Here is a 14,375-nt window from a genome sequence, read left to right as displayed (position 1 = left end):
AGAAGGTCCTTGCAATCAATACCAACAATTAATAATAATCCATGTCAACCAACAACTAATAGCAATCCATGTCAACAACAAATGAATCCATGGTAAATGTTAATAACAAAAGTTCAAAAACTCTTTTTTTTGAAAGTTTCAAATACTTGTTCATACGTTTATGAAATGCCCAGGTATGAACCTAGTTTCCTAACCTTATGAAATGGGTATCTTGGCAACTATGATTACGGTTAAGAGTGAGTGGTTAAGGTCTGCTTTAGCAAATTTACTATGTAATGGTGGGATCGAGCTCATTCTCAGAACATAGGTAGTGAATCAAATTTTGGAATGCAGATGGGAGGGTGAATACTGAAACAGAAATCTGAAATCAATGCAAGGACAGCTTACGTCTGAGAGCCTGGGGATTTGTGCACTTCCACAGGATGGGAAGATACAGAGCACAAAGTAGCAAACCTGTCGTTGCATGAGTATAACACATTCTCAAGGAGATGGGAGAGTACAAGTTCAAACATGCAATGGATGAAGAAAGAATATATTTGAACCAGTGCTGGGCAACCTGCTGTGGCTTGGCTGCTGCATTATCCACGTGTACCTATCCTGGTCTTGTTTCCTTTGCTGCCAACCCATCTACTGCACGTTAAGCGACATATTTAGCCCTTAATTTCCTCTAGTTTTATTGTCTAACTTTATTGGTTCTTGAGCAGCCCCAGAACATTATTTTAAATCAATTGTTTGTTAAAGCATGAGACACAAGACTGACTTTAGGGCAAAAGGCTCTATAACGGGGGTCAGTGTGTGATCATGTTTATTAAAACACAAGACGTGAGACTGACTTTAGGGCAAAAGGCTCTATAAAAGAGGTCAGTGTGAACATAGCATTTTGGCTATCAGCTGCCTATCACCACCTTCAGCTGATGTCTTTGCCATCTTGCTGGTAAGTACATCCTTCATCATCTTTATTCAAGTCAATATTTGACTAAATAATTCACCTCTTGAGCATCAATATTCTATGATCAAGTATGAACAATAGGGACCACTAATCCTTCACCAAGAATTGCTTCAAGGCAGAGGGGTTTTACTTTTTTAATATTAAGCATTTTACCTACAACAAGGCTCTTCAATATTGGTAAGATTTGAAGATTATGGAGCTATGAGGTTCAATTTAGAAGCAATATTTTGGGCTTTTGATGGCAACAAATCCCATATAGCATCCAAGGTTGTAACGGAAAAAGCTAAGTCATAGCGGAAAAATCCAAGCCAATGTCCAACTGCTTAAGGGAATACTCAAATGAATGTTGAGACGAGCTCAAACAACTGCCATCCCCACAGCCAAAGCATAAAGCATTCACCAAGACATCATAACTCCTACTGGGTAGCCTAGGCATAAACCATGTCATAGATGAAATGCCAGCTCCAAAGAAGTGAAGTCAAACCCAAATCGAGCTCTAATCTCAGCTCAAAAGCATTCTGAGCATAAACAAGGCATGTGGCATAGTCCAAATACATCATGACATCATATCGAGTAGCCGGGAGCACCCCGTGTGACCAATAGGCATAACCCAACTGTAGCATAAATAGTTGCAATGTTGAAGTTTTCAACAGCAAATAGCAGCCAAAAACTGAGTAAAATAATGCTCAGACCAAGCTCAAATCAAGTGCCAACTCATAGGCATACATTCCCAGACATGTAGGCACCAATTGGGCATCAAATGACCATGTAGCATGAGCATAAAATGTAATGATAGGGGGTTGCCCTGTTTTGGGCTGCCTATGAGATGCCTTTCATTTAAAATTGTGCCTTTGGTCTCGGCTTAGCTTTTAGAGGTCACCTACGTATCTTTGCTCTTCTTCCATGCTTTTCCGCTTTTTCCTTCATTTTCTGCCATTTTCTACCATCTCGACTTGGGGTTAACATTACCCCCATCCGAGACGGGTGCCACCATCATCTGTGAACACACCTCTCACATAGTCTTCAATGCACCACCGATTAGATTCGTACTTCTTCACATGAGCTATGGACTAAGATAGGGGTGATATCAGAGTATCATTTTAAAGGATTGGATCTACCAATATGTGAGATAAAGTCAATGGAATATTTCATATGTCATTGCACTATCTAATATGAGATCAAAGGGACATATCACTACCAATTTTAAGAGGGTTTTGGGCCATTATGTAGCATCAAGGAGTATGAGGACTAGAAGTTCATAGGATTGTTCTTGCTCAAGGTTTAACACCATAGGGAGAGCCTCTTGAAAGGCAAGAGAGCAATACATCTAGATCCACCTTTGGCCTGGTGGCACCTCCGCCAGCCTGTCTTGTCTTCTCCAGCAGGTCGACTTCATTACCAGCATGTCGTTATCTTCAGTCTGTTGTTGCTGCAGCCCTATAGCTGCATTTGCTGCAGACTTCACCAAAAGCTGTCCTGTCCATCAGTCCTTGACACTTTGTGTTCGGCAGTCTACCCTCTGCTCTTGTTTGTGGTGGGCTACTTTCAAAACTGCTGTTTCCGGCCTCTTACCTCTGAAGGACTGCTGGCTTTGCAGTCATTGTTGCATTCCCTCATCCTCTCTATTTCAGCCTTCACTTTTGGCATCAATAGACTGTGATATGCTATGTTTGTGATCCATTTGGAGGTTGACACTCTGCTAAGCATCCCTCAGCCTGCTCTCCAATACATTGGCTACTATACAACTTTCTGCTTCATTGAGCTTATTGATTGTACTTGATTCATTCATAATATCAGTTGTTCTTAGAGTTAGTTTTTTTTACTTCTCTCTCACCCTATTATTTTGGCTTCCTTTTTACTTGTGAGTTGGCCTACACAAAATTTTCTCTGCATACCTTAGTGTTTCCTTGCATGATATCAGAGTCAGGTGCCTAAAGTCACCTGTGGCCCTATGAGCGCTACATTTGCTAAAGCAATCACAGACCAGCTCATCATGTCTTAGCTTTACTCGCCCAAAATCTCACCTCCCAAGCGATTGACATTATTTTCCCTCTCTCTTCATCACGGGTCTTTAGGACTGATATGTCATCTTTTGCACAGACAATTTCTCCTTCCATAATCCTTCCTCTTCTACCCCGTTCTAAACGATTTCCCCACAGAATTTTGAAGGGGCATTACAGTCTGAATGATTGGTTGCCCAGAATTCAGAATTCATAGTTGAGAGGGACTTGTTGACGTGGAGACTATTTCATATCTAGTGCTATCATAGCTAGAATTGGTGCAAGATGCATTGAGACATTTAAAACCTGCTGATAAAGTGTCAGTAAAATGAGAAATGAATGTAATGATTCACTAAACTTCATGAAGTTTTTAAATTAAGATGAAACTTTAATTTTGGTACCCCTAGCTCTTGGCATGGTGACCATTGCATTGGCAATGAAGGATTTGATAGTGGGCTTGCAATGGACAAGTGTATAGGTTATGTAGTACAAGAGCAAGTTCACCTGGTAAGCAACTCACTTAGGGCACTAAAGTTACAAAATTGGCCCTATTAAGCAAAAAAAGGTCAACTACCAAATACACAAGGTGAATTACCAACAAGACTTGCATTAGCTCTTTCAAAAGAGCTCCAAAACTCAATTTATACCAAAGTTTCTGTGTCCCATTAGTAAGCACCCAAGCTTTTGGAAGGATTCACATCTACAAATAGAGAGGCAGCCTAGCCACTTGCTCAATCTTATTTTGCAGATTATCCACTAGCTGGCACATTCATCCATTGCTGTCTACACGCCTCCACTGGCATATACCTCAGTTTGTGGTGCAGCCAGCCATCACTCAGCTCCAAGCAACTTGCCTTGACACCTGTGCATGCTGCGTTTGTCGTAGACTCTATCTTTCTAACCAGTTTGGAATAGTTTGCAGCTGTTGCCAGCCATCCCAGGCTGGGTTTGCACTATGCAGGATCACATGGGCAGCTGACATTTGCATCCAATCAGTCACAAATCTAAAAAGGTAGTAGGAGGCTGTGTTTTGATCATATTGCAGCCGCTTGCATCACACATAGGTTTTTCACCCTACTATCTATCTTTTGGAGCTGCCTAGTTTGCATTTTCCAGTTGTCATGTGCCGTTTTCTCACTCGTGCAGGCTGCCCTATTGCCACTACTGTTGATTAGTGTGGTCCAAATAGTTCGTCACTTTGAGTAGCTGATTGCATATTGTTGGGTTTGACTCAAGCTTACGCTCATAGAGGAGTGTCAGTGATTCGCAATAGGCCATTGGGACACTTTTTACTCTCCTTACGAGAGGTTTTTTCCCGTGCTACATTATTTTCTATTTTGCGTGTTGATGTTACACAATCACTTACTGTACTTTACACCTTTCGGGTGTAAATGCACCTTAACAACTCTAAGATCTAAGGGTTGTACTTTGTACTTTAACTTACACACTTGGGAATTGCATTGGGTGTATTGTGCTGAGTCTTCACTCTCACACTCTCTACTATCTATTGTGTACTCTCAGTTGAGAGCTTCCATCTTCGATCTTACATTTGGTATTAGAGCTCAGGCTTTGTTGGCCCCAAGCTCGTTAGCTCCATACATGTCTAGCTGTAGCTCCTACCTCGACTGCAGTCGCCAACCTACATGTTGCCAGGTCTGCCAGTATTGTTGCTACCAGTTTCAGCTCAGCTGCCTACGCCACCGGCAGCCTCCTCCTATAGCAGCAGCTTGTAGCGCCAGTGCTGCCAGCAATTGGCTAGTGCTTCCAATGTTGCTATTGCGGCCTTCTGTGTTGTGCCCAGCGCCGCCTGTGAAGAAAATAGCCTAATACAAAAACACAAATACACCGTACGACAAAGCACAAATTGATAGAAGAACACAATTAGGGTTAGGGTAACTCAAAGACAATGAACACATAGAATGAATGAAATGATATGACTATTGAATATTCAATGCTCATGCAGTAAACACACTATGCAATGAATGAATAGTGTACCTCGAACTCCTGTATCTCAAGGATCAGGGCAGGGGTAATGAGCTGGAGAGTGTGTCATACTCCGAACGGATCTTGAATTGCAGCAAGACAGCCTCTGGATGTCGAACACCAACAAATGCAGCCAAGGAAGGTTGGATTTAATGTAGACAATAGTGTAGGAGAGAGAAAGACTAAAAAACGTAGGTGAGGAGAGAGAAAACAGTGAATGCGGGCTGCAGGAGAGAGAAAACAGCAAGCACAGGCTGTAGGAGAGAGAAAACTACTAGCGATAGGTTGTGGAGATGATGGCGATAGTTGGAGGAGAGAGAGAATTTGTAGGGCGGCACCTGGGGCTTGCAAATGTAGTAGTATGTTGATGTGGCAAGCTTTACGACAGCTAGATGTCCGATAGCAGTAGTCGCCTGGTTGGAAACAACAGCAAACTGATGGTGGAGGGCTGGAAATAGGTGCCAGATGAGTGAAGACTGCAATGGACAGCTTGGACTGCGATGTCTTCCGCGAAGGGGTGTGGGCAGTAAGCTGAAAACACCTGAAACTTGCATAAACGAGACTAGGGCTGAATGGAGGGCAGCATACCTATCTATAGAAAGTTTGGGCCCTCCCAAGTGGGTTTGTGCTTATGGGATACAGATACTCTCTAGGAACACATTTCTTTTTAAATAAGGTTTCTTCCTTAATTAAGCATGTTTTGGGACTGTTTAAGTGAAACTAATGCATTTTTAGCTCAATACTGTCTGCTCTCTATTCTTACACTGCCACCTGCTCTTGCAACCTGTGCCGCTTGCCCCTTGCTCTGCATCGCCGCCTGCTCCTACAGGCTCACTTGCCTCCTAGTCAGTGCCACCACTCCTGCCGCCAGGCCCACTAGTATCCTCTCACTCCTCTAGAACGTTAGCATCCTCCTGCCCCACCAGGCCGCCAACATTGAAGGTAAAAGGAGCCATTTATTTGTTTTTTATTTAGAAATCTGAATCAAAAGAGGTGCTTTTGCCAGAGGAGTGCACCTCTAGACTTGGACGTGCTTTCGAGCATACAAATTGCAGATTCTTGGGATTTGAGTTAGATAATTTGGTTGTTTAGAGGACATTGGCACATGTACTGAAGATTCAATCTGAAATAGACTAAAATTGTGCATTTTGGACATCAAAATTTTGGGGCTTTTGCATTTGTTGTGCTGTTGAGCACTGTTTGTGCATTAGACAGTGTGTGTATTGGACAGTTGTGATCAAGTGTGACACAGTTTTGCTAATTACAGCTTGGTGTATGCTGTAATTTCTGGAAATTTGCAGATTTTCAGGTTGTTCCAGCTTTGGTTCTTGCTCTTGTGTTTTTTTTGAAACAATGATATTTATCATGGCCAATCAAGGATAGAGTGATGTATTCACCTATGTTTCCAAAGAGGATAGATTGGATGGCAATAACTATTCTCTTTGGTCTTTCATGATGAAGAATGTACTGATTGCAAGCAATCTTTGAGAGTATGTTAATGGTGAAGAAAGTCCGTCCTAAAGTTGTGGCTCTAGTAAACCCTCCCCAAGGATGATGTGGTCAAAGGCCAATTCCAGTGCAGCCATTTCCCCAAAGATCAGCTACACAAAAGACTTGGGACATACGGGATGCTTAAGCATTGTCATTGATTGCATTGGTAGTTCAGTGGTCCATAAGCCCGTATATTTGATCCCTTGCTTCTTCAAGAGAAGCATAGCCCACACTTAAGCAAATGTTTATTGGAAAAAATGAGTCACGTATCTCTTTCTTGAAAAAGAAGCTTGAGAATGCGAAGATGGATGAAGGTGATGCCATGCAGGATCATCTTAACAAAATTCAGGATTTGCGTGAGTAGTTAATGAATGTAGATGAGTATTATTCTGATGCACAGATGATCTCTACTACTTGGAATTCCTTGCCACACTCTTATTTGACCTTTCACATGACCTTGAATCTCACCATGAGAATTTCTCTGCAGCCACTTACCTTTCTTCAATTGGTTAGTTTCCTCCTTGAAGAAAAGTAAACAAGAAAGAACAACGGGGTGGATGTTGTAGCCTCTGAATAGGCTTTTATGGCGAGATAGAAGGGCAAGGGTAGTTGGTCTAGAAATGCTCTGCAGAGTTTTGGAAGTTCAAGTACTTCATAGAGCAACAAGAAGCAAGGGGCATGCAAGCCAAGAAAAATAAGTGCCATTATTGTAAAAAGCCACGTCACTATATCACGGAATGTAAGAAGGGCATTGCCAAGGAGAAGGAGTCAGAGAGGTTTGTTTCTGATGCAGCTTCTACTGCTATAGAGTTCGCGTCTTTTGTTGTTGATTGTGACTACTATTTTTACAATTGCAATTATGATTTTTCTTGGGATGATAGAGCATTCAGCTCTATTGAGGATGCTAGCTCTTGGTTCTTTGACAATGGTGCTTTTAAGCACATTATATCCTGCAGGGATTTGTTTTCCTTTGTTATTGTAGCTTCTATTGGAAAATCTATGCAATGTGCCAACAATGCATCTTACCTTGTTAGAGGTATTGGGACGTTTTTCTTGAAAGCCATTGATGGCTCTACTCTCTGTCTACAAGATGCATTATATATGTGCCAGAGATAAAGAAGAATTTGTTGTCATTTTATTTTTAGCAAAGTGTGATATGCATGTCACATTTTGTAGTGATCGGGAGGCACGAAGATCGAGATAGTCAATGTTCGTTGGCAACAACAAGACAGAGAGTGAGAGAGAGCAGAGTAGAGAGTGTGCACGATTTTTGGGTACAATGACGAGTGTACCACTTTAGGTTTTTAGATAGATATATATGTGTAAGTATAAGTGCTAAGGGTGTGTTCATACCTGAGCACATTAAAAGGCACGAGGGCCTTTATTCCCAACAACTTCCCACCTAAAGGCAATGTGCCTTAAGAGGAGAAAAGAATCAGCTAAGTCTAGGTATGTACAAAGTTGAAATACATATATGTATCCAATTCCCATCATCTGTCGGCAATGAGCAAACCGCTTTGCTGGAAGACCCTTCGTGAGAAGGTGTGTAGGATTATCAACTGTATGCACTTTGACAAGCTCAATGCTCTTGCTATCAAGTACATCTCTAATGAAGTGGTACTTCATATGTATGTGCTTCGCCTTCGCATGAAAGACGAGATTCCGTGCTAGCATGATAGCACTTAGACTATCACAATGGAGAACATGTAACTTTGTAATGCCAAGCTCTCCCACCAGATGTGAAAGTCATAAAGCCTCCTTGCATGCCTTAGTGGCAGCCACATACTCTGCCTTTGTAGTAGACAATGCAACACACTTTTGTAGCCTGGGAGATTCAAGAGACTGCTCCTCCTGTGAATGTAAACACATATCCAGAAGTGGACTTTCTGCAATCCGCATGACCAACATAGTTTGCATCCGTAAAGCCAACAACAAATGCCAACCAATGTCAAGAAAATTTTAAACTTGTCAAGCACTTCATCCTTGCTACGAATAGGATAAACCCATACCTTCCGTGTAGCATCATTGACAAAGGTGACAAAATATTTCTTTTCCCCTAAAGATAATCTTAGCATTTGACATATGTCGGAATGTACTAACTCTAGAGGAGAAGATTTCAACGAAAGAGACTTTTTATGAGACATCTGTGCATGTTTTCCATAAATACAATGATCACAATGCTCAAAATCAGCATAACGAAGACAAGGCATGTAACCCAAACGACAAAGCACTTTTATTCCTGTTTGACTCATGTGTCCCAACTAGCCATGCCACAAAGAAACACTTGGCTGCTTGGTCACGGCAACAACATGATTACTCACACTAGATACATGGAGAGGATACAAGGTATCACTTTTACAACCTCTGGCAATCACTCTAGATCCCTTACAAGCCATTACCAAAGGTGGTATGAAATCCATCATCATCTAGTTGCCCTGTGCTAATCAAGCTCTTTTTGAGCTCAGGTACATGCCGTACATGTTGAAGTGTGAAAATAGAACCATGCTGAAACTGTAACTATACACTGCCAATACTTGCAATGTCACATGCATAGTTGTCTCCAAGATGGACAACACCATGTCAACCCCTTGTATAGATAGAGAACCGCTTACAATGAGGGATGACATGAAAGGAAGCACCTGAATCGAGAATCCAGGTGTGCATGTCATCATCTGTATCTGCAAGTAAAGTATGTGCACCAAAGTGTGAAGAGACCAAGAGTACGTCATTTTCACTGTCACTGTCATGAGTGACTATATTTACTTCTTCAATTTTAACACTGCTCTTCTTAGGTTGATCCTCTTTCTTCTCTTTCTTGCTATCATGTGTCTTCTTGCCCTTTCCTTTCTCTTTTTTCCATTTGTAGCAATTGCGTTTAAAGTGAAGCTTCTTGCTACAATGATGGCATTCAACATCTTTGCCACGTGATTTACTGCGTCCCTTGCTATTAGATTTGCCTTTCTGCTATGATCTGCCCCTTGTATGCAAAGCACTAGAAGACTTATTGGATGCATTGTTTTGCCAATTCATTTCTTCCATGAGTAGAGCACTCTCTACATCAGCATACAAAAGGATCGCATTAGAATTGCTCATAGTAGTTCTAAATGTATCCCAACTCTTTGGAAGAATGCAAAGCAAGAACGTAGCCTTAAATTCTTTATCAATCAAGAACTTCAGGGCAACCAGCTGGCTGAAAATGGAGTTAAACTCACTCACAGTCTAGTCCATATAGCATATGCAGAATCCAAACCTTCAATGTTGAACAACAAGGCATCAGACATTGATAGCTCGATGGTTGAGCGTGCAAGCTCATTTAACTTATCCCAATCGTCATGTTCCATATCTGCAGGCTTTGCCCCTTTGGTCTTAATCGGCTTTGCTTGCTTCTTTTGCAACAGGATATTGTAGCACTGTTTTTGCCAAACTGCAAAGTTATGTGGTCCTTCAATCTTCTTTATGTGCATGAGATTACTGCTGTCACTGCTGTCAGCCATGATTTTCAGCCCAAATGTGACAAAAAAATCAGCAAATGCAGGCCCAAACTGTCACACAAGTGACCAAGGTACAAACAAGTACCAACCAACAATAAATGACCACGGAGAAGCAGAGATTTCAGATCTGTAATTGAATTTTCAGAAGCACCAAACCATGTGCTACAGCATTCCACAATTGATTATAGATGTTCCAAGGGCATACATGTCATTAAATGAGAAATCCCAAATTTTAGGTGCAATTTCTGTTGTACATGTACCCACAGGCGTAAAATTTGACACGCATGGTCAAAAGCCCCAAAATTTTTTGTCAAAGCATTAACCATACATTTGCATTGTCTCTGACATGCATTGAACAGGCCAATTTTGCCAAAACAGAGAAAATTCAGTAAAATTCCCAAAATTTTCAAGTGCTAGATGTCCAAATTGCATGGAATTAAGCTTGGATGTACATAAAATGACCAAATGGCGCACAAATTTTGCCCAAACAGCAAAAGCCCCAAATTGCACGGTGTCCAATGTGCATCAATGTCGAGAAATTGGATAAATTTCAGCCCACTTTTGCATATACATGAAAAGGCTCAAATTTCAGAGACAAAATGTCACAAATTCTTGCAATTTCTGAAACAAATTGTCTTGTTTTGCATCACAATCCCCAAATCCGGGAAAAGCCCCAAATTTTCGGGCCAAGATTGCACAAATTTTAGTGAAATTGACTCATCCAACCAAAATTTTCACTTGCGTTTGAGAATCCTCAAAAAATTTCTGAGGCCTGTGCATTCAATGTTTACAATTTTTGGTCCAGAGATCATTGCAATGTGTGTCAGGCACCAAATTTGGGAAAAGCCCCAAATTTTGAGACATAGATTTGCACTTTGTGCTTGTAGGTGTGAACACTCGGTAAAGGGGAAAATAGGATGAAGTAAATTAAAGGAAAAAATGAGGCATTGATCTTTTGCCCCGTTCGTGTGACGGGATGACTTGTCGCCCGATAGGTCGTCGTGCATTCCCGTCGCGTTTAGTTCGCCCCATCATGTGTCATAGAAACCGTTTGATGTTGCGTTTAGGTCGCCTCGTCACTTGTCACACAACGTGACCTCGTTACCTGTTACGCAATCCCTGTCTGACGTGTCATCAGTCTGCCGTCGATTGCACCCAACCGGCAGTCTCCTGTCTGTCAGTCGTTCTTTGCTTACATGTTCAACTACTCGCCACGTGTTGCCTGCTCCTCAACAGTTCACAAAACTGTTATGCTTGTTGGTCTACCCCTCAACAACTTGCGTGAGCCATTGGCTCTGATATCGGTTTTTAGTGACCGGGAGGCACGAAGATCGAGACAGTCAGTGTTCGTTAGCAGCAGTGAGACAGAGAGTGAGAGAGAGCAGAATAGAGAGTGTGCACGATTTTTGGGTACAATGACGAGTGTACCACTTTAGGTTTTTAGATAGATATATATGTGGAAGTACAAGTGCTAAGGGTGTGTTCACACCTAAGTACATTAAAAGACACGAGGGCCTTTATTCCCAACACATTTGATGATGACAAACGCATAGTCAAGGATAAGGAATTCTTCACTTTGGTATTGAGTAGTACGTTATGTCATGGACTCTATGGAGTTAGATGCTTATTCAATTGATCAATTAGTCTATTTGCATCTACTATTACTCTTGCTATGTTATAGGCAGAGCTATGGCATGCTCACATGGGGCATGTTAACTATGGCAATTTGATGTGTGTGCAGTGTACTCAGATGCTAGATGGTTTACCTCTCTTGCATAGACCTCTTGAGCATATTTGTGAGGGATGCATTTTGGAAAAAATTCATCGATTCTCTTTTTCTCGTGATGTTGCTTTTAAGGCAACAACCAGGTTATAGATTGTGCATTTGGATGTATGTGGACCTATGCAGACAAAGTCATTGGGTGAATGTTATTATCTCATCACCTTCATTGATGACTTTACTCGTTTTCGGTGGGTCTACTCATTGGTCAAAAAGTTAGAGGTGTATGATGCATTTTTGGCTTTTGTTGCACTTGTGGAAAATCAATTTGGCTGTAGGATTAAAACTCTCTGTTTGGATTGAGGGGGGGAATATATGCCTTCTTTGCTAAATAATTTTTTGAAGTAGAAATGCATTGCCTATTAGTATAATATTGCATATACTTCGCAACAGAATGGTTTTGCAAAAAGAAAGAATCGGTTTCTCATGGAGATGGCCAGATGTATGCTGAAAGCTAAGAATCTGCCACATGGCTTTTGGATGGAAGTAGTTATGTGTGCTTGTCCCGTTTTGAATAGGTGCCCTACCAAGCCATTGAAAAATATTACGCCTTTTGAGGCTTGGAACAGTTGGAAACCTTTAGTTGGCCACTTTCGTACTTTTGGGTGTCTTGCATATGCTCATATTCACAAAGTACTAAGAAAGAAGTTGGACAACAAGGCTGTCAAATGCATTTTTGTAGGGTACAATAGTGGGAGCAAAGGATATAGACTATATGATCCTGTTTCCAAGAAAGTCTTTGTTAGTAGGGATGTGATTTTTGATGAAAAATCAGAATTATCTCTCGCTGGTTTTGACACACATCAAGCTGCAAATGATGTGTTTGAGGGGCTGTTGCCCATTTCTTTTGGTTATACAGCTTGAGTTTTAGTAAATGAACAAAATGTTCAACCAGGTGCTCCATTAAGCAATGCAGAAATTCAGCCTATGGCTGATCTGAATATTCAGCAAGATGCTGAATTTGAGGTTTACTAGGAGCATGTACATAATCATAAAGCTAGGCAAATGCCTAGATGGTACTTGCAGACTAAGAAAGATAGTCATTTGGATGCTCCCGTTGTTGGTCATACTAGAAGACAAGCATGTCAACAAGATGATGCTTATACAATGGAGTTTGTTGTGGCAGCACACACATTTGATGATGAGGAACCTGATTGTTTTGAGGACGCATAATAGAGTGTGCATTGGATGGCAACAATGCAAGCTAAATTTGATTCTATCATGAAGAATCAAACATGGGATCTAGTGACATTGCCCGTTGGAAAGAAAGCCATTGTTACTAAATGGGTCCATAAGTTGAAAAGAAAAGTGGATGGATCCATTGATAATTACAAAGCTAGACTTGTGGCAAAAGCCTATGTGCAAAAGAAGGGCATTGATTACGAGGAGACATTTGCTCCTACATCCCGTATGACTACCATTCGTTGTATGGTTGCTTTGGCTGCCCATTATGGTTGGATTGTGCGCTAGCTTGATATTAAAACTGCATTTTTACATGGCGAACTTCAAGAAGAAGTGTATGTATAGCAGCCCATTGGTTTTGTAGTTAAGGAATCTGAACACCTGGTATGCAAGCTAAAAAAGGCTTTGTATGGTTTGAAGCAAGCTCCATGAGCTTGGTATGCACAAATTAATATCTTTTTACTTAGCCAAGGGTTCATTAACAACTCATCAGAGTCTACCCTTTACATATGCAAAGAGGGGGATCCTTGCTTGTCATGTGTCTTTATGTAGATGATCTTTTGCTCACAGGGACACATACTGATCAGATTTGAGTATTCAAGAAAAATTTGCAACAAACTTTTAAAATGTCAGATTTGGGGCCTTGGCATTACTATTTGGGCATTCAGTTTATCCATGATGCTAGAGGCATTGGATTGCCATAGTCTAGATATATTGATAAACTCCTTGAGAGATTTGGCTTTCAGGATTGCAAGCTAGTTAGCACACTGATGGAAACTAGACTCAAGCTATCTTTGCATGATGACAGTGATCTATTTGACACTCATACATATGCTCCAATAGTTGAATGTCTCATTTATTAATGCAACATAAGGTGAGATATTTAGTTCACAGTTTCAGCCCAACAAATATATACATAGTCCACGTATGTCACATCGGCAAGTTGTGAAGCGTGTTTTTCGTTACTTGCAGGCTACTAGGACTCTTAGATGGCTTTAGGCCAAGGGGGGACCGTTGCAATTACATGCTTATAGTGATTCAAATTGGGCTGGTGATTTTGATTCAGGTCACTCTATAAGTGGAAACTGTTTCTTTCTTGGCTCATCTTACATCTCTTGGCTTAGCAAGAAAAAATCCAATGTTGCCACATCATCTTGTGAAGCTGAATACAAGGCAGCTTTCACTACTACAGTTGAATGTGTATGGCTGAGACATTTGTTGGCTGATCTTGATGTATTTGTCATGGAGTCTTTTCCTTTGTTTATTGACAGTCAGAGTGCCATTGCAGTGGCACGGAACCTAGTGTTTCATGCACACACGAAACACATGGAAATCCACAATCACTTTATTAGAGAGGGGCTACATGCAGGAGATATCAGTCTTATCTACTATCCTACCACCAACAATGTGGTAGAAATCTTCACCAGAGCTCTTTCTCGCAACAAATTTGAAGCATTTTGTGATGCTTTAAATTTGATCCCCTTGGTGGATGATCGTTG

The 14,375-nt window shown here is 41.1% G+C and overlaps 1 protein-coding gene across 4 annotated transcripts in view; it reads left to right on the top strand.

The window, feature by feature from the left end:
* Positions 1 to 14,375, top strand: part of LOC148015627 (uncharacterized) — a 214,619-nt gene that overhangs the window by 46,403 nt on the left and 153,841 nt on the right. The gene's annotated exons all lie outside the window — the stretch shown is intronic.

This window comes from Lygodium microphyllum, chromosome 24, assembly GCF_053477565.2.
Source record: "Lygodium microphyllum isolate KBCC chromosome 24, Lygodium_microphyllum_v1.1.10, whole genome shotgun sequence".
Classification (NCBI taxonomy): Eukaryota; Viridiplantae; Streptophyta; class Polypodiopsida; order Schizaeales; family Lygodiaceae; genus Lygodium; species Lygodium microphyllum.
The sequence above is the reverse complement of the archived record's forward strand: the minus strand, read 5'-3'. Positions and strand labels throughout refer to the sequence as shown.